Here is a 27,254-nt window from a genome sequence, read left to right as displayed (position 1 = left end):
TATGAGCATGACCAATTGCACGCTGACTGGACTGAGTCAGGCCAGCATACGTTCTGTCTTGCTCACAAGCAAGGGAAAAAAAAACCAAGAGTGCTGTTTCTGCCTGGTTTTGAACCAGGGACCTTTTGCGTGTTAGGCAAACGTGATAACCACTACACTACAGAAACCAGACTTTTTGAGCACACTTGTCATCTTGCAAGCATGATGTGAGACCGCACGGCCGGCCCTTAAGGAATCAAGGACACAGTCCATCGATAAAAGGAGTGGGGACCCTCTATTTGCTCTGTGACTTACTTTTCTTGGCAGTGTGTTCTTTGCCCCTAAATGAGGTATGCGAGGTAGAGAGATGAGGGCTGGGGGGGCCTGTCCAGCCCCATTTGCCCTGCCTCCAGCTGCAGAGGGTGAGGGCTGGCTACATTCCAGACAGCATTTGTAGTCTTCCTTACAGGTAGGAAAAGGAGGTGAAATGGGAGTGTTTCTGCCTGGTGTTGAACCAGGGACCTTTTGCGTGTAAAGCAAACGTGATAACCACTACACTACAGAAACCTGCCTGTTGCTCTTACCTGGAGTGTGTGTGCTCGTCGTGCCTTTCCGCTTGGTTTTTCTGTGTTATGGGTACACGAGACCAGGGTGAGATTAATGAGGTCCTTTGTCCCTTTTGCCTCGTGTGCAGATATCGGGGCATAGCAGACTATTGAAACAGGCTGAAAACATCCATTTCCTCAGTGACTTCTTATAAGCTGTGCCGTCTTTGCATAACTGACGCGGAACACGGCAGTAGAATGCGCCATTGAGACTTTCGCTCTACAGGCTATGCTGAGAGTCAGCCTTGAGAACTCTGTTCAGTTCTGGAGAACCCCTCTAGAAAAGGACCTTGACAGGGTGGAGGCAATTTAAAGGAAGGAATATCGCCAAAATGGGGCACACACTGCACTGGAAGCCATACACACAGAGACCGAGGGAGCTGTAGATGGACTCTCTAGAAGAATGAAGGCAAAGGGCAGATACGGCATTCCAATTTCTAGCCAGCTTCCGTGAAGTGCAGTAAGGATAAAAAAAAAATTCAGGGGCAAGTGACATATTTCAAGAAGTTAAAGGAATGCAACATCAAAAGAAAAGCGAGGACAAAAGTGGAAGTGAGAGAGTGCTGATTGCCTACAACAGCGTTCCAGAGGAGTCCATACAGTACTAGACCAGAAGCACACATAGGATTTCAACCAAAAGGTGAAAGTGGCAGAAGAAGGGAGAACACTACAGATATTATTAAGACTTGCGACAACACAGGAGGCAAGTACGAAGAAGAAGGAGTGCGGGTCTGGTATGATCTGAAGTCCAGGCGGAGGCGGTGGTGCTATCCTTGCATAAATGATGGATCTAAAGTAGACGATGTCAGAAGTAGGCCACTCAGCCCACCCTGTTGGCACAGCTAAGGATATAGGGCTGCAGCCGCCAGGCGAAGATTATGAGCATGACCAATTGCACGCTGACTGGACTGAGCCACGCCAGCATACGTTCTGTCTTGCTCACAAGCAAGGGAAAAAAAACCAAGAGTGCTGTTTCTGCCTGGTTTTGAACCAGGGACCTTTTGCGTGTTAGGCAAATGTGATAACCACTACACTACAGAAACCAGACTTTTTGAGCACACTTGTCATCTTGCAAGCATGATGTGAGACCGCACGGCCGGCCCTTAAGGAATCAAGGACACAGTACATCGATAAAAGGAGTGGGGACCCTCTATTTGTTCTGTGACTTACTTTTCTTGGCAGTGTGTTCTTTGCCCCTAAATGAGGTATGCGAGGTAGAGAGATGAGGGCTGGGGGGGGCCTGTCCAGCCCCATTTGCCCTGCCTCCGGCTGCAGAGGGTGAGGGCTGGCTACATTCCAGACAGCATTTGTAGTCTTCCTTACAGGTAGGAAAAGGAGGTAAAACGGAAGTGTTTCTGCCTGGTATTGAACCAGGGACCTTTTGCGTGTGAGGCAAACGTGATAACCACTACACTACAGAAACCAGATTCTTTGAGCACACTTGTCATCTTGCAAGCATGATGTGAGACCGCACGGCCGGCCCTTAAGGAATCAAGGACACAGTCCATCGATAAAAGGAGTGGGGACCCTTATTTGTTCTGTGACTTACTTTTCTTGGCAGTGTGTTCTTTGCCCCTAAATGAGGTATGCGAGGTAGAGAGATGAGGGCTGGGGGGGCCTGTCCAGCCCCATTTGCCCTGCCTCCAGCTGCAGAGGGTGAGGGCTGGCTACATTCCAGACAGCATTTGTAGTCTTCCTTACAGGTAGGAAAAGGAGGTGAAATGGGAGTGTTTCTGCCTGGTGTTGAACCAGGGACCTTTTGCGTGTAAAGCAAACGTGATAACCACTACACTACAGAAACCTGCCTGTTGCTCTTACCTGGAGTGTGTGTGCTCGTCGTGCCTTTCCGCTTGGTTTTTCTGTGTTATGGGTACACGAGACCAGGGTGAGATTAATGAGGTCCTTTGTCCCTTTTGCCTCGTGTGCAGATATCGGGGCATAGCAGACTATTGAAACAGGCTGAAAACATCCATTTCCTCAGTGACTTCTTATAAGCTGTGCCGTCTTTGCATAACTGACGCGGAACACGGCAGTAGAATGCGCCATTGAGACTTTCGCTCTACAGGCTATGCTGAGAGTCAGCCTTGAGAACTCTGTTCAGTTCTGGAGAACCCCTCTAGAAAAGGACCTTGACAGGGTGGAGGCAATTTAAAGGAAGGAATATCGCCAAAATGGGGCACACACTGCACTGGAAGCCATACACACAGAGACCGAGGGAGCTGTAGATGGACTCTCTAGAAGAATGAAGGCAAAGGGCAGATACGGCATTCCAATTTCTAGCCAGCATCCGTGAAGTGCAGTAAGGATAAAAAAAAAATTCAGGGGCAAGTGACATATTTCAAGAAGTTAAAGGAATGCAACATCAAAAGAAAAGCGAGGACAAAAGTGGAAGTGAGAGAGTGCTGATTGCCTACAACAGCGTTCCAGAGGAGTCCATACAGTGCTAGACCAGAAGCACACATAGGATTTCAACCAAAAGGTGAAAGTGGCAGAAGAAGGGAGAACACTACAGATATTATTAAGACTTGCGACAACACAGGAGGCAAGTACGAAGAAGAAGGAGTGCGGGTCTGGTATGATCTGAAGTCCAGGCGGAGGCGGTGGTGCTATCCTTGCATAAATGATGGATCTAAAGTAGACGATGTCAGAAGTAGGCCACTCAGCCCACCCTGTTGGTACAGCTAAGGATATAGGGCTGCAGCCGCCAGGCGAAGATTATGAGCATGACCAATTGCACGCTGACTGGACTGAGCCAGGCCAGCATACGTTCTGTCTTGCTCACAAGCAAGGGAAAAAAAAACCAAGAGTGCTGTTTCTGCCTGGTTTTGAACCAGGGACCTTTTGCGTGTTAGGCAAACGTGATAACCACTACACTACAGAAACCAGACTTTTTGAGCACACTTGTCATCTTGCAAGCATGATGTGAGACCGCACGGCCGGCCCTTAAGGAATCAAGGACACAGTCCATCGATAAAAGGAGTGGGGACCCTCTATTTGCTCTGTGACTTACTTTTCTTGGCAGTGTGTTCTTTGCCCCTAAATGAGGTATGCGAGGTAGAGAGATGAGGGCTGGGGGGGCCTGTCCAGCCCCATTTGCCCTGCCTCCAGCTGCAGAGGGTGAGGGCTGGCTACATTCCAGACAGCATTTGTAGTCTTCCTTACAGGTAGGAAAAGGAGGTGAAATGGGAGTGTTTCTGCCTGGTGTTGAACCAGGGACCTTTTGCGTGTAAAGCAAACGTGATAACCACTACACTACAGAAACCTGCCTGTTGCTCTTACCTGGAGTGTGTGTGCTCGTCGTGCCTTTCCGCTTGGTTTTTCTGTGTTATGGGTACACGAGACCAGGGTGAGATTAATGAGGTCCTTTGTCCCTTTTGCCTCGTGTGCAGATATCGGGGCATAGCAGACTATTGAAACAGGCTGAAAACATCCATTTCCTCAGTGACTTCTTATAAGCTGTGCCGTCTTTGCATAACTGACGCGGAACACGGCAGTAGAATGCGCCATTGAGACTTTCGCTCTACAGGCTATGCTGAGAGTCAGCCTTGAGAACTCTGTTCAGTTCTGGAGAACCCCTCTAGAAAAGGACCTTGACAGGGTGGAGGCAATTTAAAGGAAGGAATATCGCCAAAATGGGGCACACACTGCACTGGAAGCCATACACACAGAGACCGAGGGAGCTGTAGATGGACTCTCTAGAAGAATGAAGGCAAAGGGCAGATACGGCATTCCAATTTCTAGCCAGCTTCCGTGAAGTGCAGTAAGGATAAAAAAAAAATTCAGGGGCAAGTGACATATTTCAAGAAGTTAAAGGAATGCAACATCAAAAGAAAAGCGAGGACAAAAGTGGAAGTGAGAGAGTGCTGATTGCCTACAACAGCGTTCCAGAGGAGTCCATACAGTGCTAGACCAGAAGCACACATAGGATTTCAACCAAAAGGTGAAAGTGGCAGAAGAAGGGAGAACACTACAGATATTATTAAGACTTGCGACAACACAGGAGGCAAGTACGAAGAAGAAGGAGTGCGGGTCTGGTATGATCTGAAGTCCAGGCGGAGGCGGTGGTGCTATCCTTGCATAAATGATGGATCTAAAGTAGACGATGTCAGAAGTAGGCCACTCAGCCCACCCTGTTGGCACAGCTAAGGATATAGGGCTGCAGCCGCCAGGCGAAGATTATGAGCATGACCAATTGCACGCTGACTGGACTGAGTCAGGCCAGCATACGTTCTGTCTTGCTCACAAGCAAGGGAAAAAAAAAACAAGAGTGCTGTTTCTGCCTGGTTTTGAACCAGGGACCTTTTGCGTGTTAGGCAAACGTGATAACCACTACACTACAGAAACCAGACTTTTTGAGCACACTTGTCATCTTGCAAGCATGATGTGAGACCGCACGGCCGGCCCTTAAGGAATCAAGGACACAGTACATCGATAAAAGGAGTGGGGACCCTCTATTTGTTCTGTGACTTACTTTTCTTGGCAGTGTGTTCTTTGCCCCTAAATGAGGTATGCAAGGTAGAGAGATGAGGGCTGGGGGGGGCCTGTCCAGCCCCATTTGCCCTGCCTCCGGCTGCAGAGGGTGAGGGCTGGCTACATTCCAGACAGCATTTGTAGTCTTCCTTACAGGTAGGAAAAGGAGGTAAAACGGAAGTGTTTCTGCCTGGTATTGAACCAGGGACCTTTTGCGTGTGAGGCAAACGTGATAACCACTACACTACAGAAACCAGATTCTTTGAGCCCACTTGTCATCTTGCAAGCATGATGTGAGACCGCACGGCCGGCCCTTAAGGAATCAAGGACACAGTCCATCGATAAAAGGAGTGGGGACCCTTATTTGTTCTGTGACTTACTTTTCTTGGCAGTGTGTTCTTTGCCCCTAAATGAGGTATGCGAGGTAGAGAGATGAGGGCTGGGGGGGCCTGTCCAGCCCCATTTGCCCTGCCTCCAGCTGCAGAGGGTGAGGGCTGGCTACATTCCAGACAGCATTTGTAGTCTTCCTTACAGGTAGGAAAAGGAGGTGAAATGGGAGTGTTTCTGCCTGGTGTTGAACCAGGGACCTTTTGCGTGTAAAGCAAACGTGATAACCACTACACTACAGAAACCTGCCTGTTGCTCTTACCTGGAGTGTGTGTGCTCGTCGTGCCTTTCCGCTTGGTTTTTCTGTGTGTTTTAATTTTCCCCTCTTGGACCTCTTTCTGACTCCAGATCACACGGGGGACTAAAGATACCTATTTCACATAACAGGCTCTGTCTGATTTCTCCCACCTTCATTGTCACCCAATCACAAGGAGGTCCGTTCTGGGTTTGCATTAGGGGCTGTAATCGAATTCTAATTCCCATAACTACTGCTTTCAGTCTTCCTGGATCTAGGTATACTCTGGGCCATTTATGTTCCCAGATAATGCCTAATAAAAATCTGTCTAAGTTTTTCCAGAGACTGAGTGTATGTGATGTGCCTTGTAAGCTAAATGTAAGGTAAAGAGAAGATAGAATAAAGACAGAGATAGGTTTAAATAGATAGATACATTTTATTTCTTACCCAAGGACAAGTCTTCAAGTTGGTACAAATACAGACATCAGACTTTAATCAGGTACATTCAGCAGATAGATTCTGGGTACAACCGGACAGAGCTTCGCCGTCTGAGATAAGCGTTGGGGAAAATTCCAAAACTATGGCAATTTGTCCCCTCTTTTATACACAAACCTCTCCATAGAAGTCTATGGTGAGGTACCTAGCTCTCAATTTCTGAGATGATACTTTCCCACACAGTCTTATCAGCATGTTTTGGGAAGCGTTGAGATAACAGTTCCACATCTGTCTGTGTCGCAATACTTTTCACACCATCTTAAGAACTCTGTATAACCTCTGTAGCCTTCTATACAAAACTAATAGACTCCATTTTGTTCATCTGATTTAAAGTGACAGTTGTACCAGTTTGTGTCAGGACTCATTGTTCAGACCTGCTTTTTACAGATTCTGAAATATTAAATCATGTACTTGTTATTTGGCCTAGTCGGTACTTCTTCATTTATTGTAGGCTTCATAGCTTTGGCCCTCACTATTCCAGTGGTAGATCCAAAGCTAGGCCATATATTAACATTCCCCTCTTCACCCTATCCCATAGGGTGACACCAGGGTTAACATACCGTGGTACCATCCATTCCAGAAGGTATTCTATGAGGCCATAAAATTATCTGAGTCTGAAGGTCAACTGGTACAATGTGGTTCGCTGTCAGTGTGAAATTATCATCTTGGCAGTACTTCTATTATGCCAATCCTACTAAAACTTATAGTTACTACAATAATATTTTTCTTCAACCTTTTAATATGCAGGTTCTATCTTACTCTTATCTTAATTATACATTTGCATACATTTGCACAATTTATCACTTATAAAGCTTTATATGGTTATATTATATCCCTATGTGCTAATATCTAATTATACAGTTGTAGACATCTCTCCAGTGTATCTAACAGTTGCATAGGGATTGGTCCTTCTCAGAGGGAGATAGTCCAATTTGTTACCTCCTGTGATATTGGGAAGGAGATTTTCGCACAGGGCATATTGTCCTGCTGTTGTCTGTTTCATTATTGCGGTTTCAATTAAGCGTTCTACTAAACCTCTAACACAAGGGATTATGCAACATCCTACTAAAACAAAAATTGCTACCACTATGAGTATAGTCGTGGCTGCTGAAATGATAAATGTCTTCCATGTACCAAAAGCTCTGTCCATCCAACCTGTCCAGGATGTATCAACACCAGAGTTTTCTGCCAATTCTTGTGACAGCGAGGTTAAGCCTTCCAAAGCTCTGGTAATTGATCCATCCGGAGCGGTATTGTTGGGGATAAAGGTGCAACACTGGGTACCTATCTTGTGGCACACCCCTCCATCGGCTGCTAGAAGTTGGTCAAGAACTAATCTATTTTCCAACGTCATCCGGCTAGTGGCATCTAGTTGTGTTGCAATACCTCGAATTGCATCCCTAGTGTAGTTCACAAATCTCTGCTGGTTGTAATATATATAGTTGATCCAGTCAAGATTCTTATTGATAGTCGCCCACCAAAAGAAAACTGATTCAAATCCTGCGGCTATTTGGTTTCTGGCTTTAAACTCATCGGGAACCCCTCTTGGAACTCCAATAGCATCTATATAGACCCGATCATCAAAAGATCCAGGCATTGCATTTCTCTTCACTCGTGAGGAAGAGCTGCTGTGAGGGGGCAGCAAGGATGCTATAATAATTGGAATGACCAATTTGACTAGGGCACATCTGCCTGTCCAATTGTTAGGAAGTGTATGGAGGATAGTACGGGTTCCACAGTACCACCATATGTCTGCTCTAGCTTGTGAGAACCGTGTTAGGTTCATGTTATGTAGAGTCCCCTTTCCTAAGGTTGTGTTACAATTGGTTAAGTTTCCTAAAAACCGTGTCTTTTTAACCCCATATCGTTGCAAGCATGTATGATATCTGGTAGCAGGATGTGGAATCCTGAATGCAGGTGGAACCCTCATCCGTGGGGGTAAGTAGGGGTGGTGCTCGTCAAGATGTTGACAAGACTGATTTATGTCGTCTTTAACCTGCAATAACTGCAACATACACCAAAATCCGTCTGGATCATTGTGGAGATCTAAAGGGAAAGGAACTACTGTTGGTTCTGCTCTGGCATGGGAACAAAAATAACAATTAGAGACGTTCAAACTCTTTGTAGTATAATGTGCCCATTCAAGCCATAAGTTTGTCTCTCCAAATCCTGTTTCCAGTGCCACCAAATCTTTAGAATTATTAATTGGTACAAGCTGGTAAGGAATTTTTATTTCTGGGATCTTTGTTGGTACCAAGGGATTGGTCGCTGTAGGTTGGGCCGGGGGTGGAACAATTTTGAATTTTCCAATAGGGTCTCTACCTGTGGCATCTATTCCTATGGAATAGGTTCTGTATGTAACAATCGTTACTCCTCTGAAAGTGATAGCCACTTGATTACATTTGGTCATATGGCAAAGGCCAGTGACTCGCAATTTCATGATGGAAATACTCTTTTTGAGATCTGGAATCTCACTACCTGAGTGGGGAACCCATGAACCTGTGTACCACCATACTTGTGCCCAACTTCCGCAATTGGAGAAGGGACACAGGTATACCTCAAAGGCTGACAAATATTGCTGTACCGGATGTTCCCCACACATTGTGTAAGCACACACATCAAGGGTGATTGTGGTTGTGTCCTTAGTAGTGGGTAATGTTATTTCATAGGTGGTTGTAAATTGGGGTAGAGAATTTGCTAGGTACTGTGTTCCAGGTAGCATGGGTGTGGTGAGCACACATAACAGGAGGGCTACGCACTTCATGTTGGTAGGTGACATCCCTGGTGTTTTAGCGAGAGATGTATGGGTATGGGGGGTAAATTCTAATAGCCCCTATTTCAGTAGGATCTGGGATTTCGAAAAGACCATATATTTCCAAGGGTTCCAATCCAACCTCTCTGATGAACAGGATGGGAATCTCAGCAGTGCCCAATACGGTGTATGTAATTACCCAAAAATCTACAACGTCACCAGTCTGTGGTCTTATTAGGAGGTCGTCTGTTTGTTCAAGTTGTAAGCCTAAGGTGCCTCCAAACAGTACCTGAGTGTGTATAACCGTACGGCTAGGACCTAATGTCCAACTGTCAAACAAAGGCTCACACAGTATGTGGTATCGGGTGAAGGGGTCCCAATTGGGATCGTCTTCTGGAGCAGGGTCCCAATGAGGATGAAGTAATTCTCTTAGATATTCTGGGGGTGGGGGAGAATCTGGTGGAGAAGGCGGAGTGTCTGGTAAAATCTGGGACATATATGGATGGGCAGTTAGGCGCGTTGAGCTATCTATGAGGACGAGTGGCTGGGACGGTGATGTTTGGCGTAACTACAGTAGTATTCGTGGGAGGAGGAATGTCACTAGTAGGAACAAAAGAATAAGGAGGAGGGGTGGGTAGTGAATCAAGCAAGGTAATATTATCCTCAAAAGTACTTGTACGATTGGGGACAATATGGACCGAGCTACTGATAGGAGTGGGAACACTTGTAGAATACAAAACAGGAGGATCAGTGAGGAAAGGAGTAGTTGCAGAGGTTTCAATAGGCTTTGAAAGATAGCGTTTCCGGCGGGCAAGGTAATGTTGCCAGTGGGAAAGGCGGTAACTGCGATCCAAAGATCTAAAAGGTAACTGTCAGCAGTATAAGCAAACAAGGCAGTGAGGAACAAAACCAAACCCATACACAGTAGAATCATGCACAAGAATCCAACAGCAAACAGTCTGGTCGATGGGAAGCAGAAGAAAAGGGTGTACTGATGTAACACCGTAGCTGAAGAGTGTCAATTTTCACAGTTGTAGTACAGAAAAATAGTCTGTAAGGGAAGGAGTGAACAGCGGAAGTTGCTGTGGCATTAGCTGGCCTGATTCGGAAAGTACAAATGTAGAATGTCGAGCAGCTCACAGGCGTTGCTGTGCAAAATGGTTACTGTTGAAAACACAATGGACTCCTGATGTACCGGATTCAACTGTCCTGCTAAGTTGCGGACTTGGAGGAGATCCTCTGCCAGATTACGGATTCTGATGAGACGGATGCGAAGATCCACGTAGGGAAGTGGAAGAGCAGGAACTGTGGGAGGTGGAGGTGAGGATGGCAACTCACGTACGGGTTCGGATATGGGTGGTTGTTGTTCAGAAGGTGAGTCTGGAGAATCTGCGAAGGTTTGGAGGACTATATCAGCCAGATCAAGGAGTTGTGATTCAGGAGATGTGATAAGGTGGTTAAGTCTTTGGTCAAGTTGATCCAAAAGTGTTGGGTGCGGGGTCGGTGGTCTCGGGCTCAGTGGCGGAGGTGACCGGGTTCGTGGTGGAACTGGTCTCTCCAGTGGCTGCTGTGCTGGAAACAGTGGCGGTGGAGATGGGGTTCGTGGGAACATCAATGGAAACATCCAGGAGACCTGATGGGATATTCGGATAAGCTCGTATATCTTTCAGGTGGACCCAAGATGTGTGGTCCTCTAGCTTTACTGCTGTGGCTGACAAGGCTTCAATCTTGAAGGGCCCAACATAGATGGGATCTCGCCAGGTCTTGTGCGTATAATAACGCCGGTGCACTAGATCACCCACTTTGTAAGGGGGGGATCTAGAGGCATCACAATCCCCTCTTCTGTCCGAAATAGCCTGTGGAATTGAGGACAGAGAACTTACAATAGTCTGCAAGATATCCCAATATACAGAGTATTGATCGGGTACTTGAGTGTTTGGATTGCCAGGTAGCATGAATTCTCATGTAATGCCACATATTTCTCATGTAATGCCACATATTGGGCAGGTGTGCTAGGTGGACCAGATAGGATGGGTTCTGTACTGACATTCAGACTGGTAGGGTGTGGGGAACTGTCAATGACTGCAAGGCAGCGGCTAGATCCTTCATCGGTAAGATAACTGTGAGGATGACGCTGTCTGGTATGATGAGAAATAAAATCATGTTGTTGGGGTTTTGCGGATTTTGATATAGCAGATGCAATAGTGTCAGGGAGTGTTGACATGGACTTACGTAGGGAACGAAGTCCTTCTGAAACGAATGCGAGGTCATCTCCCATACTGGCCAGTGTGAGGCCAGGTGGCGGTGGACAGCCTGCACCTGAAGGAATCGGGGTGTCCAGGGGAAGGGTCTTAGGCAGATCTTTGGGTAAATCAAGGTGAGATGAATCTCCTTCCATCAAGGAGGAGAAACTTAGCACTGGGGGAGGCTCATTTCGAATATCCATCAAATCAGTTTTAATTGGAAGTTGTTGTTTTAAAACTTCCCATGCTTCTTCTAATGGGGAAGATACCACTTTTGGTAGATCCCCAGTACCTGGTTTAGCTGGAAGTATGAGAGGACGGCGGAGAAGAGCTAGATCCTCCGCTAATTGGGGAATTTTACTCTTGGGGCGTGCACCTAATTGATCCCAGCTAGGAGGAGTAGAACACTCAGGTTCTAGAATAGGCATAGAAGAGGTCACTGGAACAGGGGGTGCTTTAAGGAAACCCCGATCATGGAGTTCCTGACAAATAGCCCGTGCTTGTGTAGCAGGACTACATGGAATGAAACCCATCTGTCGTAATTGGGACAGGATAGGGTACTGTAGGGATTCAGTTGGCAAGGAATCAGTTTGGACATGGGAGTCAAAATGTTGTGGTGGAGGTAATGTTTGAGTTGTGTGCTCCATATGTGGGTAGGTAGTTGTTTGGGTGGTCATGTGCGAAGTCAATCCTGATCTTAGACTAGGGTAGGTGGAGGTCTGGGCAGCTACGTCAATTTGACTGATAGCAGGATGCTGGACGGTGACCGGAACCAATGGGTTCGGGACACAAGGATATTGTTCAACAATGGGTGGGGGTATCTCAATCTCATGGCCTCCGATAGTACGATATACATGAGGCGGGGGTGGCGCTAGCGCCTGGGTAGTGCCTTGCATCGTTGGAGCAGCAGTAATAGTGGGCAATTGGGCGGTGGTTGTGGCTACTGGGATTGTTGAAGGGGTTAAGGGCGTCTGGGTTTGTACTGACCCCTGAGATATTGGAATTGGGTCTTTTTGTGATGAGGGAAGAGATAGATCAACTACACCAGCAATATGCACGGTAGTAGGTGGGTCAAATCTGATAGGAGCGGGAGGTACCGCAGGCAGCAAGGGTATTACTGTCTGTGATCCTTGAGATGAGGGGGTCTGAGTCTGAGATCCCTGAGAAATCTGTAGCTGAATTTTATCACAATATCCTGGGGGTATCGGGGTATATCCTACTGCACATGGTAGGAGTTTGGTAGTACCTGCAGCGGCAGCAGCATCATAGGGTGGAGGGGCCGTAGGTGTTATTGCCTCTTGGCAAGGGGCTTGATCGCAATTAGACCTCGCTAGGGCTCTGTCATTCTGGTTTTGTGCAATAAGTATGAATTTATTAATAGCAGCTAAATGCTTATCCCTAGATTTTCCTGTTTTGTTGGATTCATTATAACAGATCAAAGCTTGGAGCTTACCCTGATCGAATGAACCCTTTGTTGGCCATTCCAGTCCTGGGTCTTTAGCGGACCAAACGGTGTGCCAGGTCTGACATAAACGGGAAAGTTCTTTTTTATCAGCGGGGAAAAAGTTAAGAACTCTTTCCAGGGGGCTAGTAGAGGACTGAGTGGACATAATGGAGTCAGGTATAAGGGAAAAGCAATCCACAGGGGGGGGGGGGAGGTGTGCAGTGTAAAATGGCAAATTAAATCTCAAGTTGGATCCTAGTTCAAAGAATTATAATAGGTACCTCTATAAATATATATATAAATATAAATAAAAAAGGTGCAAAAGAAGATCATTCAAAGGAAAACATGCATCATGCGTATAGAAAACACCTTTATACTCACGCGTCTTCAAGAGCGTCCCAGAAATGGAACCTACAACATAAATTACTGATTGGCGGAAAGCCCTATGCTTTTGCCGCAGGTTAAATATACAGACAATTAAAAGTCACAAAGATGAAAAATGTAAGAAAATAGAGTAAAAGATGATTAGTGTCAGCTATTATATATTTATACTATTCTATCCCAAATTAATAAATACTACTCCCCAGAGTGTGCTTCTAAAGGCGTAAAGAAACCCAGTTTCCCAGCCTACCAAGAACTATTCCGTATACATGGCAGAGCCCCCAAAAAGGGACATTGCAAACACTCCCAAAAAGGACTCAAGAAACCAGCGAATAAGGTCCTATGAATTGAAGAGCAGCGGTCCAATGGGTTTTCGCTGACTAGTGAACTTCTCGTGTACGATTGAACTTCTCGTTTGCGACTAATCACCCCAAAGGACCTGTAGTTTGAGAACTTCTCGTGTACAACAACCCACTCAAAATTTTGTGGTTAGGAAACATCTCGTATATGACTAACCAAACTGCAACATTGGAAAGTTAGGAAACTTCTCGTGTAAAAGCTAACCATCCAAAAATATTGAATGCCCGAGTCAACCTGTATACAATCGCAACGAAAGTCGTTAGACGTCTCTTTATTAACCCCGCGCTCATCTATACAAGTAACTCATAGGTGGGCAATAATGCCGAAACCGCAGGCCACTCCGAAAAATGGAATGGAAGTCTGCTCAAAATCTAATAAATGAGATACCGTCATCCATTGAAGGGGCACCTTCGATGGATGTAAGTCTCAGACATCAGTATCAAAATTATAGCATGACACTAGTAGAAGGAAATTAAATAAATTAAAAAATTAAGAAATAAAGGGAAAAAGGAAAAAGAAATAAGAAATATAGCCTGTTCCTAAAGAGAATCTCTGAAGCCTAATCCAGAGGTAGTAAGCAAAAAAAAATTATTTTAAAGGGAAAAAAACATGTAAGCTCTTCTGGTAAGGCACCTTAACTTTATCGTGTATACTAAGGCTGCCACACAGCAAACTATGAAAGGAAAGCTTGGAGGTGGTAGAGCGGAACAGGAAGGAAGCTAGGGCAAGCAGTACAAACTCAGTCATGCAAGACAAACAAAACTGAAAAAGACTGAGAAATACTTAAACTTGTAGGACAGTTTTGATATACGTAGCTTAGTGTTAAAGATTGTAGATGGGCAGCGGACCAGCACTGCCATTATAGAAGTAAAAGTTATGAAAATTTGAGCACAAATATTTTTACAAGAAAGAGTCTGTAGCTAGCATGCTCTAGAAATCACGCTATACCCTTGTGTTATAGAACACAAACACAATATGATAGCATTTAAATATAACAATAACAGTTGCTTCTCAACAATATAACCAAAATATGCAACAGTCTTCCAAAAATACTACCAGTTAAGCATTCAGCAAGAAATACATGTGTACTAATCATACCAAGGTAAATGTGACACTATAGTGGAACATTAAGACATATATCTGTACAGGGCAAAAGAAAGTAACATCTGTAGGAATTGAGTAATACCATTTAAAGTGCGAAAACCAGGATCATGAAGCATAAATCATGGGGGGCCACGTAAATGAACTATCAGCATAATACCAAAAACAGATTAAAGAAGCATTGTAACATAATCACAGGAAGCCATACTCGGACAAAGAAGGAGAAAGCCGGTTTTCAAAGGGGTAAGTTATGTATGTTTGAAGGAAAGATACCTTTTTAACACTTTGTAAGCACATGGTGTAGCACAATGAAGTCTATCAGGCTGTCAGTAGCAGCGTAAAAATAAAGAAACCTGTCTTGGGTTTAAAATCATGACTCAAAGACAACGCACGAAAGTCAAAGCAGTATGAGCATAAATTTTGGGGAGTGGGAGACAACGTCCTAATAAAGGGAGAATGCAGAGTAAGACTAGGATGCAGTGCCGTAATCTTAAAAGTGAAGGAAAAAGAATACATCCGTACATTCTTACATGCAACGAACTTGGCAGCATGAAAAAGATATGAGAGGGAGTTAGTTAAATGGATTTAGGAGCAATGCAGTTGACAGAGGATAGACAGTGAAAGGTTAAAAAGAATACCTGTGTAAATGACTATTTAATTTGTACCACTTCAGCATAGAGCAGGGGAAAAAAACGAACGGAACAGGGAGGGAAAAAAAAGTCACTTTCTGAGCTTTAAAAGTGATCTGCAGAGCAGTGCTGGACTGATAAGGCAGCTAAAGTGGGCAAGCTTCCCAGATTCTCGTGTCCTTGAGATAGTGAACTACAGCGCTTGTTAGGGAAAACTCTTAAAAGTTACAGAAAGAAATGGCAGTTTCGGAAGCCTGGATAAGGAGATGTGAGGGAAAAAAGGGTTTAGAATTTCAGCTCTTCGGGCAAATTTAAATGGATTTATAAAGGCAGATTCGAAGCCCAAGAGGGAGTATATATGAAATATGACAATTACTAGTAATGTAGTAAGTTTTGTTCCAGAAAGAAAATTAGAAAGAAAATTAAAACGCACACCACATGGGACTGAGAAGGAAAAAGAATAGTTTTATAGGGAATCAAAAAAAAAAGGATTTCTAGTTTGCACCAGAAGCCAAAAAGGTGTATGTAAGGTGTTAAGTTACCCCAATTGGTATCGTGCGGGCCACATCCTTATAAATTGTAGGAGTCGGCAAAGCATCAGAGAAGAGGGCAGGGAGGATTGATATGGCAGAAAAAGTGGGAAAAGAACAAAATGTTGTGGAGGAGGGAAATCAGATTGGACTTAAGGGAAAAAGAAATGGCTATGGGGGACGGGGTGAGAGCACAGAACTGAGCAGCAGTGAAAAAGGACAATTAGGTGAACTACGCAGTAAATAATAACGGGCAGGAAATGCGCTTCAAAGTGAAAAAGCCAAGCCAGATTTAGACAACGGCATACAGAGATAAGAACTAAGAAAAACAGAGACAGTACAGTATAGTGCACTCAAGTCAGACGGAGTGCAAAGACACACACAAAGATGTAAAAGGAAAAAGAGCGGACCCGCAGACCACAAAAAAGGGGAGATAAGAGATACAGAATCAGGAAATGTATGTAACAGCAGAAAAGATAACACAGGAGCATGAGATAGAAACTATATATCCATGAGGAGAAACGGAAATCAAAGGTTCTAATGCTGCACTATGAAAAAAAAAAAAAGCCGAGAAAAGTACAGGAAGAAGGGGGGCCGTGGGCTGTTAGAGGGAAAGCATAGTTCAGAAAACTAAAAGAACTGAATAGGGTCTTATGGGAAGTGTAGTGCACAAAGATGTGGATACGGCTTGCATTTGTTCAAAGTCATGGGAGGCAGAGAAGTTTAGAGATAAGGGGAAAACAGCAGTTGAACGGCGGTAAGCAGCTACAAAGCTGAGCCCCGTAATTAGTGTTTGCAGCTGAAAAGAGAAGAGAGTTGTAGGAAGTAGGAGGGACAGTCCCGAGGCAATAATAAAAAAAAATCTCGAGGATAACTGTGTCAGCACAAGCAAAAGTATGTGCCGCACACACAGAGTAAAGGCAATAGCAGATGTAGAAAGGTGGGGGCTGTCAGGTATAGGAACAGAGAAACCAGAAGGATTTTAGAAGGGAGCCATCTGAAAACGTGCTGTTCTCCTAGGGTAAAGAAAATTCCCCCGATACAGGAACATCAAAGAAACTTTACAGAAAAGAGAAGAGCAGGATTAGACCCAGGGGATTAATAGGAAGAGGTAGGCAGAGGAAGTTAGGATGCAGGAGAGCAGGGAAAGGGATTGGGGGGGGCGACAGAAGAAGAAAGAACAGAATACATAGTAAGAACAGGGGGACAGGGATTTGAAAAGGAGGGATTAAGACAGAACACAAGATGGAATGGGAAACAGAAAATGCCCAATCTCTAAGGATTGTTAAGCGAGAATGCTAGCATAAAGACCAATCCAAAGATTTTGAACATTGAAATAAAACTTACAGCAAACCCCAAATCGCAGTCGCCTGGATTCGTTGTTATGCACCATTCACACAACAAGCACAGTCTTGCGCACATCTTTCAAATCAAAGGGATGGACAGAATAGGAGAAAGAAAGAGGGTGAGAAAGAACAGAACAGAATATAGAAAAACAGAAATGAAAGTTTGAACTCCCCACGGGGTTAAAAATTAGGGAAAGAGATCAGCACAGAAAAGGGCAGGGAAGCAGGTGTGATAGTTCAGCGCAGGGCATGAAGACATTCAGGGAAGAAAGTACAAAGACAGAAGAATAGAAGAGTATTTAAAGTAGGGGTAAGAATGGACAGAATATTGGTGCCCAATACCCCTGAAGTGGGCAGTGTCCGTGATAGGGGAAAAATGAAGGAATAACAGCAGGGAGATAAGAGAAAAAGAGAAAAAGAGATGGACAGATGACATAGAACATTTGAACGCACAACGATATAAGTATCCCCTCTTGCGTTCAAAAAAAAAAGAAGAGAAAGGAGGATAGAGTGAACGGTCAGCGTACGGCTGGTCACCACTGTTTTAATTTTCCCCTCTTGGACCTCTTTCTGACTCCAGATCACACGGGGGACTAAAGATACCTATTTCACATACACTCAGTCTCTGGAAAAACTTAGACAGATTTTTATTAGGCATTATCTGGGAACATAAATGGCCCAGAGTATACCTAGATCCAGGAAGACTGAAAGCAGTAGTTATGGGAATTAGAATTCGATTACAGCCCCTAATGCAAACCCAGAACGGACCTCCTTGTGATTGGGTGACAATGAAGGTGGGAGAAATCAGACAGAGCCTGTTATGTGAAATAGGTATCTTTAGTCCCCCGTGTGATCTGGAGTCAGAAAGAGGTCCAAGAGGGGAAAATTAAAACATGTGTTATGGGTACACGAGACCAGGGTGAGATTAATGAGGTCCTTTGTCCCTTTTGCCTCGTGTGCAGATATCGGGGCATAGCAGACTATTGAAACAGGCTGAAAACATCCATTTCCTCAGTGACTTCTTATAAGCTGTGCCGTCTTTGCATAACTGACGCGGAACACGGCAGTAGAATGCGCCATTGAGACTTTCGCTCTACAGGCTATGCTGAGAGTCAGCCTTGAGAACTCTGTTCAGTTCTGGAGAACCCCTCTAGAAAAGGACCTTGACAGGGTGGAGGCAATTTAAAGGAAGGAATATCGCCAAAATGGGGCACACACTGCACTGGAAGCCATACACACAGAGACCGAGGGAGCTGTAGATGGACTCTCTAGAAGAATGAAGGCAAAGGGCAGATACGGCATTCCAATTTCTAGCCAGCTTCCGTGAAGTGCAGTAAGGATAAAAAAAAAATTCAGGGGCAAGTGACATATTTCAAGAAGTTAAAGGAATGCAACATCAAAAGAAAAGCGAGGACAAAAGTGGAAGTGAGAGAGTGCTGATTGCCTACAACAGCGTTCCAGAGGAGTCCATACAGTGCTAGACCAGAAGCACACATAGGATTTCAACCAAAAGGTGAAAGTGGCAGAAGAAGGGAGAACACTACAGATATTATTAAGACTTGCGACAACACAGGAGGCAAGTACGAAGAAGAAGGAGTGCGGGTCTGGTATGATCTGAAGTCCAGGCGGAGGCGGTGGTGCTATCCTTGCATAAATGATGGATCTAAAGTAGACGATGTCAGAAGTAGGCCACTCAGCCCACCCTGTTGGCACAGCTAAGGATATAGGGCTGCAGCCGCCAGGCGAAGATTATGAGCATGACCAATTGCACGCTGACTGGACTGAGTCAGGCCAGCATACGTTCTGTCTTGCTCACAAGCAAGGGAAAAAAAAACAAGAGTGCTGTTTCTGCCTGGTTTTGAACCAGGGACCTTTTGCGTGTTAGGCAAACGTGATAACCACTACACTACAGAAACCAGACTTTTTGAGCACACTTGTCATCTTGCAAGCATGATGTGAGACCGCACGGCCGGCCCTTAAGGAATCAAGGACACAGTACATCGATAAAAGGAGTGGGGACCCTCTATTTGTTCTGTGACTTACTTTTCTTGGCAGTGTGTTCTTTGCCCCTAAATGAGGTATGCGAGGTAGAGAGATGAGGGCTGGGGGGGGCCTGTCCAGCCCCATTTGCCCTGCCTCCGGCTGCAGAGGGTGAGGGCTGGCTACATTCCAGACAGCATTTGTAGTCTTCCTTACAGGTAGGAAAAGGAGGTAAAACGGAAGTGTTTCTGCCTGGTATTGAACCAGGGACCTTTTGCGTGTGAGGCAAACGTGATAACCACTACACTACAGAAACCAGATTCTTTGAGCACACTTGTCATCTTGCAAGCATGATGTGAGACCGCACGGCCGGCCCTTAAGGAATCAAGGACACAGTCCATCGATAAAAGGAGTGGGGACCCTTATTTGTTCTGTGACTTACTTTTCTTGGCAGTGTGTTCTTTGCCCCTAAATGAGGTATGCGAGGTAGAGAGATGAGGGCTGGGGGGGGGCCTGTCCAGCCCCATTTGCCCTGCCTCCAGCTGCAGAGGGTGAGGGCTGGCTACATTCCAGACAGCATTTGTAGTCTTCCTTACAGGTAGGAAAAGGAGGTGAAATGGGAGTGTTTCTGCCTGGTGTTGAACCAGGGACCTTTTGCGTGTAAAGCAAACGTGATAACCACTACACTACAGAAACCTGCCTGTTGCTCTTACCTGGAGTGTGTGTGCTCGTCGTGCCTTTCCGCTTGGTTTTTCTGTGTTATGGGTACACGAGACCAGGGTGAGATTAATGAGGTCCTTTGTCCCTTTTGCCTCGTGTGCAGATATCGGGGCATAGCAGACTATTGAAACAGGCTGAAAACATCCATTTCCTCAGTGACTTCTTATAAGCTGTGCCGTCTTTGCATAACTGACGCGGAACACGGCAGTAGAATGCGCCATTGAGACTTTCGCTCTACAGGCTATGCTGAGAGTCAGCCTTGAGAACTCTGTTCAGTTCTGGAGAACCCCTCTAGAAAAGGACCTTGACAGGGTGGAGGCAATTTAAAGGAAGGAATATCGCCAAAATGGGGCACACACTGCACTGGAAGCCATACACACAGAGACCGAGGGAGCTGTAGATGGACTCTCTAGAAGAATGAAGGCAAAGGGCAGATACGGCATTCCAATTTCTAGCCAGCTTCCGTGAAGTGCAGTAAGGATAAAAAAAAAATTCAGGGGCAAGTGACATATTTCAAGAAGTTAAAGGAATGCAACATCAAAAGAAAAGCGAGGACAAAAGTGGAAGTGAGAGAGTGCTGATTGCCTACAACAGCGTTCCAGAGGAGTCCATACAGTGCTAGACCAGAAGCACACATAGGATTTCAACCAAAAGGTGAAAGTGGCAGAAGAAGGGAGAACACTACAGATATTATTAAGACTTGCGACAACACAGGAGGCAAGTACGAAGAAGAAGGAGTGCGGGTCTGGTATGATCTGAAGTCCAGGCGGAGGCGGTGGTGCTATCCTTGCATAAATGATGGATCTAAAGTAGACGATGTCAGAAGTAGGCCACTCAGCCCACCCTGTTGGCACAGCTAAGGATATAGGGCTGCAGCCGCCAGGCGAAGATTATGAGCATGACCAATTGCACGCTGACTGGACTGAGTCAGGCCAGCATACGTTCTGTCTTGCTCACAAGCAAGGGAAAAAAAAAACAAGAGTGCTGTTTCTGCCTGGTTTTGAACCAGGGACCTTTTGCGTGTTAGGCAAACGTGATAACCACTACACTACAGAAACCAGACTTTTTGAGCACACTTGTCATCTTGCAAGCATGATGTGAGACCGCACGGCCGGCCCTTAAGGAATCAAGGACACAGTACATCGATAAAAGGAGTGGGGACCCTCTATTTGTTCTGTGACTTACTTTTCTTGGCAGTGTGTTCTTTGCCCCTAAATGAGGTATGCAAGGTAGAGAGATGAGGGCTGGGGGGGGCCTGTCCAGCCCCATTTGCCCTGCCTCAGGCTGCAGAGGGTGAGGGCTGGCTACATTCCAGACAGCATTTGTAGTCTTCCTTACAGGTAGGAAAAGGAGGTAAAACGGAAGTGTTTCTGCCTGGTATTGAACCAGGGACCTTTTGCGTGTGAGGCAAACGTGATAACCACTACACTACAGAAACCAGATTCTTTGAGCACACTTGTCATCTTGCAAGCATGATGTGAGACCGCACGGCCGGCCCTTAAGGAATCAAGGACACAGTCCATCGATAAAAGGAGTGGGGACCCTTATTTGTTCTGTGACTTACTTTTCTTGGCAGTGTGTTCTTTGCCCCTAAATGAGGTATGCGAGGTAGAGAGATGAGGGCTGGGGGGGCCTGTCCAGCCCCATTTGCCCTGCCTCCAGCTGCAGAGGGTGAGGGCTGGCTACATTCCAGACAGCATTTGTAGTCTTCCTTACAGGTAGGAAAAGGAGGTGAAATGGGAGTGTTTCTGCCTGGTGTTGAACCAGGGACCTTTTGCGTGTAAAGCAAACGTGATAACCACTACACTACAGAAACCTGCCTGTTGCTCTTACCTGGAGTGTGTGTGCTCGTCGTGCCTTTCCGCTTGGTTTTTCTGTGTTATGGGTACACGAGACCAGGGTGAGATTAATGAGGTCCTTTGTCCCTTTTGCCTCGTGTGCAGATATCGGGGCATAGCAGACTATTGAAACAGGCTGAAAACATCCATTTCCTCAGTGACTTCTTATAAGCTGTGCCGTCTTTGCATAACTGACGCGGAACACGGCAGTAGAATGCGCCATTGAGACTTTCGCTCTACAGGCTATGCTGAGAGTCAGCCTTGAGAACTCTGTTCAGTTCTGGAGAACCCCTCTAGAAAAGGACCTTGACAGGGTGGAGGCAATTTAAAGGAAGGAATATCGCCAAAATGGGGCACACACTGCACTGGAAGCCATACACACAGAGACCGAGGGAGCTGTAGATGGACTCTCTAGAAGAATGAAGGCAAAGGGCAGATACGGCATTCCAATTTCTAGCCAGCTTCCGTGAAGTGCAGTAAGGATAAAAAAAAAATTCAGGGGCAAGTGACATATTTCAAGAAGTTAAAGGAATGCAACATCAAAAGAAAAGCGAGGACAAAAGTGGAAGTGAGAGAGTGCTGATTGCCTACAACAGCGTTCCAGAGGAGTCCATACAGTGCTAGACCAGAAGCACACATAGGATTTCAACCAAAAGGTGAAAGTGGCAGAAGAAGGGAGAACACTACAGATATTATTAAGACTTGCGACAACACAGGAGGCAAGTACGAAGAAGAAGGAGTGCGGGTCTGGTATGATCTGAAGTCCAGGCGGAGGCGGTGGTGCTATCCTTGCATAAATGATGGATCTAAAGTAGACGATGTCAGAAGTAGGCCACTCAGCCCACCCTGTTGGCACAGCTAAGGATATAGGGCTGCAGCCGCCAGGCGAAGATTATGAGCATGACCAATTGCACGCTGACTGGACTGAGTCAGGCCAGCATACGTTCTGTCTTGCTCACAAGCAAGGGAAAAAAAAAACAAGAGTGCTGTTTCTGCCTGGTTTTGAACCAGGGACCTTTTGCGTGTTAGGCAAACGTGATAACCACTACACTACAGAAACCAGACTTTTTGAGCACACTTGTCATCTTGCAAGCATGATGTGAGACCGCACGGCCGGCCCTTAAGGAATCAAGGACACAGTACATCGATAAAAGGAGTGGGGACCCTCTATTTGTTCTGTGACTTACTTTTCTTGGCAGTGTGTTCTTTGCCCCTAAATGAGGTATGCAAGGTAGAGAGATGAGGGCTGGGGGGGGCCTGTCCAGCCCCATTTGCCCTGCCTCAGGCTGCAGAGGGTGAGGGCTGGCTACATTCCAGACAGCATTTGTAGTCTTCCTTACAGGTAGGAAAAGGAGGTAAAACGGAAGTGTTTCTGCCTGGTATTGAACCAGGGACCTTTTGCGTGTGAGGCAAACGTGATAACCACTACACTACAGAAACCAGATTCTTTGAGCACACTTGTCATCTTGCAAGCATGATGTGAGACCGCACGGCCGGCCCTTAAGGAATCAAGGACACAGTCCATCGATAAAAGGAGTGGGGACCCTTATTTGTTCTGTGACTTACTTTTCTTGGCAGTGTGTTCTTTGCCCCTAAATGAGGTATGCGAGGTAGAGAGATGAGGGCTGGGGGGGCCTGTCCAGCCCCATTTGCCCTGCCTCCAGCTGCAGAGGGTGAGGGCTGGCTACATTCCAGACAGCATTTGTAGTCTTCCTTACAGGTAGGAAAAGGAGGTGAAATGGGAGTGTTTCTGCCTGGTGTTGAACCAGGGACCTTTTGCGTGTAAAGCAAACGTGATAACCACTACACTACAGAAACCTGCCTGTTGCTCTTACCTGGAGTGTGTGTGCTCGTCGTGCCTTTCCGCTTGGTTTTTCTGTGTTATGGGTACACGAGACCAGGGTGAGATTAATGAGGTCCTTTGTCCCTTTTGCCTCGTGTGCAGATATCGGGGCATAGCAGACTATTGAAACAGGCTGAAAACATCCATTTCCTCAGTGACTTCTTATAAGCTGTGCCGTCTTTGCATAACTGACGCGGAACACGGCAGTAGAATGCGCCATTGAGACTTTCGCTCTACAGGCTATGCTGAGAGTCAGCCTTGAGAACTCTGTTCAGTTCTGGAGAACCCCTCTAGAAAAGGACCTTGACAGGGTGGAGGCAATTTAAAGGAAGGAATATCGCCAAAATGGGGCACACACTGCACTGGAAGCCATACACACAGAGACCGAGGGAGCTGTAGATGGACTCTCTAGAAGAATGAAGGCAAAGGGCAGATACGGCATTCCAATTTCTAGCCAGCTTCCGTGAAGTGCAGTAAGGATAAAAAAAAATTCAGGGGCAAGTGACATATTTCAAGAAGTTAAAGGAATGCAACATCAAAAGAAAAGCGAGGACAAAAGTGGAAGTGAGAGAGTGCTGATTGCCTACAACAGCGTTCCAGAGGAGTCCATACAGTGCTAGACCAGAAGCACACATAGGATTTCAACCAAAAGGTGAAAGTGGCAGAAGAAGGGAGAACACTACAGATATTATTAAGACTTGCGACAACACAGGAGGCAAGTACGAAGAAGAAGGAGTGCGGGTCTGGTATGATCTGAAGTCCAGGCGGAGGCGGTGGTGCTATCCTTGCATAAATGATGGATCTAAAGTAGACGATGTCAGAAGTAGGCCACTCAGCCCACCCTGTTGGCACAGCTAAGGATATAGGGCTGCAGCCGCCAGGCGAAGATTATGAGCATGACCAATTGCACGCTGACTGGACTGAGTCAGGCCAGCATACGTTCTGTCTTGCTCACAAGCAAGGGAAAAAAAAACAAGAGTGCTGTTTCTGCCTGGTTTTGAACCAGGGACCTTTTGCGTGTTAGGCAAACGTGATAACCACTACACTACAGAAACCAGACTTTTTGAGCACACTTGTCATCTTGCAAGCATGATGTGAGACCGCACGGCCGGCCCTTAAGGAATCAAGGACACAGTCCATCGATAAAAGGAGTGGGGACCCTCTATTTGTTCTGTGACTTACTTTTCTTGGCAGTGTGTTCTTTGCCCCTAAATGAGGTATGCGAGGTAGAGAGATGAGGGCTGGGGGGGCCTGTCCAGCCCCATTTGCCCTGCCTCCGGCTGCAGAGGGTGAGGGCTGGCTACATTCCAGACAGCATTTGTAGTCTTCCTTACAGGTAGGAAAAGGAGGTAAAACGGAAGTGTTTCTGCCTGGTATTGAACCAGGGACCTTTTGCGTGTGAGGCAAACGTGATAACCACTACACTACAGAAACCAGATTCTTTGAGCACACTTGTCATCTTGCAAGCATGATGTGAGACCGCACGGCCGGCCCTTAAGGAATCAAGGACACAGTCCATCGATAAAAGGAGTGGGGACCCTTATTTGTTCTGTGACTTACTTTTCTTGGCAGTGTGTTCTTTGCCCCTAAATGAGGTATGCGAGGTAGAGAGATGAGGGCTGGGGGGGCCTGTCCAGCCCCATTTGCCCTGCCTCCAGCTGCAGAGGGTGAGGGCTGGCTACATTCCAGACAGCATTTGTAGTCTTCCTTACAGGTAGGAAAAGGAGGTGAAATGGGAGTGTTTCTGCCTGGTGTTGAACCAGGGACCTTTTGCGTGTAAAGCAAACGTGATAACCACTACACTACAGAAACCTGCCTGTTGCTCTTACCTGGAGTGTGTGTGCTCGTCGTGCCTTTCCGCTTGGTTTTTCTGTGTTATGGGTACACGAGACCAGGGTGAGATTAATGAGGTCCTTTGTCCCTTTTGCCTCGTGTGCAGATATCGGGGCATAGCAGACTATTGAAACAGGCTGAAAACATCCATTTCCTCAGTGACTTCTTATAAGCTGTGCCGTCTTTGCATAACTGACGCGGAACACGGCAGTAGAATGCGCCATTGAGACTTTCGCTCTACAGGCTATGCTGAGAGTCAGCCTTGAGAACTCTGTTCAGTTCTGGAGAACCCCTCTAGAAAAGGACCTTGACAGGGTGGAGGCAATTTAAAGGAAGGAATATCGCCAAAATGGGGCACACACTGCACTGGAAGCCATACACACAGAGACCGAGGGAGCTGTAGATGGACTCTCTAGAAGAATGAAGGCAAAGGGCAGATACGGCATTCCAATTTCTAGCCAGCTTCCGTGAAGTGCAGTAAGGATAAAAAAAAAATTCAGGGGCAAGTGACATATTTCAAGAAGTTAAAGGAATGCAACATCAAAAGAAAAGCGAGGACAAAAGTGGAAGTGAGAGAGTGCTGATTGCCTACAACAGCGTTCCAGAGGAGTCCATACAGTGCTAGACCAGAAGCACACATAGGATTTCAACCAAAAGGTGAAAGTGGCAGAAGAAGGGAGAACACTACAGATATTATTAAGACTTGCGACAACACAGGAGGCAAGTACGAAGAAGAAGGAGTGCGGGTCTGGTATGATCTGAAGTCCAGGCGGAGGCGGTGGTGCTATCCTTGCATAAATGATGGATCTAAAGTAGACGATGTCAGAAGTAGGCCACTCAGCCCACCCTGTTGGCACAGCTAAGGATATAGGGCTGCAGCCGCCAGGCGAAGATTATGAGCATGACCAATTGCACGCTGACTGGACTGAGTCAGGCCAGCATACGTTCTGTCTTGCTCACAAGCAAGGGAAAAAAAAACCAAGAGTGCTGTTTCTGCCTGGTTTTGAACCAGGGACCTTTTGCGTGTTAGGCAAACGTGATAACCACTACACTACAGAAACCAGACTTTTTGAGCACACTTGTCATCTTGCAAGCATGATGTGAGACCGCACGGCCGGCCCTTAAGGAATCAAGGACACAGTACATCGATAAAAGGAGTGGGGACCCTCTATTTGTTCTGTGACTTACTTTTCTTGGCAGTGTGTTCTTTGCCCCTAAATGAGGTATGCGAGGTAGAGAGATGAGGGCTGGGGGGGCCTGTCCAGCCCCATTTGCCCTGCCTCCGGCTGCAGAGGGTGAGGGCTGGCTACATTCCAGACAGCATTTGTAGTCTTCCTTACAGGTAGGAAAAGGAGGTAAAACGGAAGTGTTTCTGCCTGGTATTGAACCAGGGACCTTTTGCGTGTGAAGCAAACGTGATAACCCCTACACTACAGAAACCAGATTCTTTGAGCACACTTGTCATCTTGCAAGCATGATGTGAGACCGCACGGCCGGCCCTTAAGGAATCAAGGACACAGTCCATCGATAAAAGGAGTGGGGACCCTTATTTGTTCTGTGACTTACTTTTCTTGGCAGTGTGTTCTTTGCCCCTAAATGAGGTATGCGAGGTAGAGAGATGAGGGCTGGGGGGGCCTGTCCAGCCCCATTTGCCCTGCCTCCAGCTGCAGAGGGTGAGGGCTGGCTACATTCCAGACAGCATTTGTAGTCTTCCTTACAGGTAGGAAAAGGAGGTGAAATGGGAGTGTTTCTGCCTGGTGTTGAAACAGGGACCTTTTGCGTGTAAAGCAAACGTGATAACCACTACACTACAGAAACCTGCCTGTTGCTCTTACCTGGAGTGTGTGTGCTCGTCGTGCCTTTCCGCTTGGTTTTTCTGTGTTATGGGTACACGAGACCAGGGTGAGATTAATGAGGTCCTTTGTCCCTTTTGCCTCGTGTGCAGATATCGGGGCATAGCAGACTATTGAAACAGGCTGAAAACATCCATTTCCTCAGTGACTTCTTATAAGCTGTGCCGTCTTTGCATAACTGACGCGGAACACGGCAGTAGAATGCGCCATTGAGACTTTCGCTCTACAGG

General features: G+C 46.2%; 25 non-coding genes across 25 annotated transcripts; all 25 read right to left on the bottom strand.

Moving 5' to 3' along the window:
* Positions 1 to 94: 94 nt before the first annotated feature.
* Positions 95 to 167, bottom strand: TRNAV-AAC. Its single transcript has one exon. It is a non-coding gene; the product is annotated as a tRNA-Val (tRNA).
* Positions 168 to 473: 306 nt separating this feature from the next.
* TRNAV-UAC lies at positions 474 to 546 on the bottom strand. Its single transcript has one exon. It is a non-coding gene; the product is annotated as a tRNA-Val (tRNA).
* A 1,008-nt stretch (positions 547 to 1,554) lies between these two features.
* On the bottom strand, positions 1,555 to 1,627 carry TRNAV-AAC. The gene has a single exon. It is a non-coding gene; the product is annotated as a tRNA-Val (tRNA).
* Positions 1,628 to 1,934: 307 nt separating this feature from the next.
* On the bottom strand, positions 1,935 to 2,007 carry TRNAV-CAC. The gene has a single exon. It is a non-coding gene; the product is annotated as a tRNA-Val (tRNA).
* Positions 2,008 to 2,312: 305 nt separating this feature from the next.
* TRNAV-UAC lies at positions 2,313 to 2,385 on the bottom strand. Its single transcript has one exon. It is a non-coding gene; the product is annotated as a tRNA-Val (tRNA).
* A 1,009-nt stretch (positions 2,386 to 3,394) lies between these two features.
* Positions 3,395 to 3,467, bottom strand: TRNAV-AAC. Its single transcript has one exon. It is a non-coding gene; the product is annotated as a tRNA-Val (tRNA).
* A 306-nt stretch (positions 3,468 to 3,773) lies between these two features.
* TRNAV-UAC lies at positions 3,774 to 3,846 on the bottom strand. The gene has a single exon. It is a non-coding gene; the product is annotated as a tRNA-Val (tRNA).
* A 1,009-nt stretch (positions 3,847 to 4,855) lies between these two features.
* TRNAV-AAC lies at positions 4,856 to 4,928 on the bottom strand. Its single transcript has one exon. It is a non-coding gene; the product is annotated as a tRNA-Val (tRNA).
* A 307-nt stretch (positions 4,929 to 5,235) lies between these two features.
* On the bottom strand, positions 5,236 to 5,308 carry TRNAV-CAC. The gene has a single exon. It is a non-coding gene; the product is annotated as a tRNA-Val (tRNA).
* A 305-nt stretch (positions 5,309 to 5,613) lies between these two features.
* On the bottom strand, positions 5,614 to 5,686 carry TRNAV-UAC. Its single transcript has one exon. It is a non-coding gene; the product is annotated as a tRNA-Val (tRNA).
* Positions 5,687 to 18,800: 13,114 nt separating this feature from the next.
* Positions 18,801 to 18,873, bottom strand: TRNAV-AAC. The gene has a single exon. It is a non-coding gene; the product is annotated as a tRNA-Val (tRNA).
* A 307-nt stretch (positions 18,874 to 19,180) lies between these two features.
* Positions 19,181 to 19,253, bottom strand: TRNAV-CAC. Its single transcript has one exon. It is a non-coding gene; the product is annotated as a tRNA-Val (tRNA).
* A 307-nt stretch (positions 19,254 to 19,560) lies between these two features.
* On the bottom strand, positions 19,561 to 19,633 carry TRNAV-UAC. The gene has a single exon. It is a non-coding gene; the product is annotated as a tRNA-Val (tRNA).
* Positions 19,634 to 20,642: 1,009 nt separating this feature from the next.
* Positions 20,643 to 20,715, bottom strand: TRNAV-AAC. The gene has a single exon. It is a non-coding gene; the product is annotated as a tRNA-Val (tRNA).
* Positions 20,716 to 21,022: 307 nt separating this feature from the next.
* Positions 21,023 to 21,095, bottom strand: TRNAV-CAC. Its single transcript has one exon. It is a non-coding gene; the product is annotated as a tRNA-Val (tRNA).
* A 305-nt stretch (positions 21,096 to 21,400) lies between these two features.
* TRNAV-UAC lies at positions 21,401 to 21,473 on the bottom strand. Its single transcript has one exon. It is a non-coding gene; the product is annotated as a tRNA-Val (tRNA).
* Positions 21,474 to 22,482: 1,009 nt separating this feature from the next.
* TRNAV-AAC lies at positions 22,483 to 22,555 on the bottom strand. The gene has a single exon. It is a non-coding gene; the product is annotated as a tRNA-Val (tRNA).
* A 307-nt stretch (positions 22,556 to 22,862) lies between these two features.
* TRNAV-CAC lies at positions 22,863 to 22,935 on the bottom strand. Its single transcript has one exon. It is a non-coding gene; the product is annotated as a tRNA-Val (tRNA).
* A 305-nt stretch (positions 22,936 to 23,240) lies between these two features.
* TRNAV-UAC lies at positions 23,241 to 23,313 on the bottom strand. Its single transcript has one exon. It is a non-coding gene; the product is annotated as a tRNA-Val (tRNA).
* A 1,007-nt stretch (positions 23,314 to 24,320) lies between these two features.
* Positions 24,321 to 24,393, bottom strand: TRNAV-AAC. The gene has a single exon. It is a non-coding gene; the product is annotated as a tRNA-Val (tRNA).
* A 306-nt stretch (positions 24,394 to 24,699) lies between these two features.
* TRNAV-CAC lies at positions 24,700 to 24,772 on the bottom strand. The gene has a single exon. It is a non-coding gene; the product is annotated as a tRNA-Val (tRNA).
* A 305-nt stretch (positions 24,773 to 25,077) lies between these two features.
* On the bottom strand, positions 25,078 to 25,150 carry TRNAV-UAC. The gene has a single exon. It is a non-coding gene; the product is annotated as a tRNA-Val (tRNA).
* A 1,009-nt stretch (positions 25,151 to 26,159) lies between these two features.
* TRNAV-AAC lies at positions 26,160 to 26,232 on the bottom strand. The gene has a single exon. It is a non-coding gene; the product is annotated as a tRNA-Val (tRNA).
* A 306-nt stretch (positions 26,233 to 26,538) lies between these two features.
* Positions 26,539 to 26,611, bottom strand: TRNAV-CAC. Its single transcript has one exon. It is a non-coding gene; the product is annotated as a tRNA-Val (tRNA).
* Positions 26,612 to 26,916: 305 nt separating this feature from the next.
* On the bottom strand, positions 26,917 to 26,989 carry TRNAV-UAC. The gene has a single exon. It is a non-coding gene; the product is annotated as a tRNA-Val (tRNA).
* Between the last annotated feature and the right edge of the window lie 265 nt (positions 26,990 to 27,254).

This window comes from Microcaecilia unicolor, chromosome 3 (genome assembly GCF_901765095.1).
Source record: "Microcaecilia unicolor chromosome 3, aMicUni1.1, whole genome shotgun sequence".
Taxonomy (NCBI): domain Eukaryota; kingdom Metazoa; phylum Chordata; class Amphibia; order Gymnophiona; family Siphonopidae; genus Microcaecilia; species Microcaecilia unicolor.
This window is presented reverse-complemented; position numbering and strand designations above follow the sequence as displayed.